This window comes from Myotis brandtii, unplaced genomic scaffold (assembly GCF_000412655.1).
Source record: "Myotis brandtii unplaced genomic scaffold, ASM41265v1 scaffold479, whole genome shotgun sequence".
NCBI lineage: Eukaryota > Metazoa > Chordata > Mammalia > Chiroptera > Vespertilionidae > Myotis > Myotis brandtii.
Genome location: NW_005368305.1, coordinates 200,287 through 200,756, shown reverse-complemented (window position 1 = coordinate 200,756; position 470 = coordinate 200,287).

Below are 470 nucleotides of genomic sequence, written 5' to 3'. Positions count from 1 at the left end.
AAAATGAAATCTGTGTATGACACAGCACAGTACCTGAAACAATAATTCACTCAATTTGTTATAAACTGCTTCTGCCTCAAAACGTTGTTGACAAAATTACTCATGCTGAAAGAATGAAATTTTATTGATGAAAAAAATGCCTTATTTTGCAATCTACATGGAGACAGTCAATTTTTAATTCCTAGGCAGTAGATGGTAATCTACTACTAGAAACAAAGGGAAAAAAAATGACCTCAATCAACATGATTGAGGCAATGTATTATTAGCTGAATCATAAAGCAGAGAGGATGCCATACATTCTGGGATACATCTGCAGTAAGAGGCTTCATCTCAGGTATTAATTCTGATCAACTAAGCATCAGACTTAAGATGAATGGTGAGAAGGATTCTGAGGCTGCTTCTAGACTTAGCAGGAATAGAACTTTAATACATAAGCAACAGTTACTATGGTTAATGATGGCAAGAAAAAA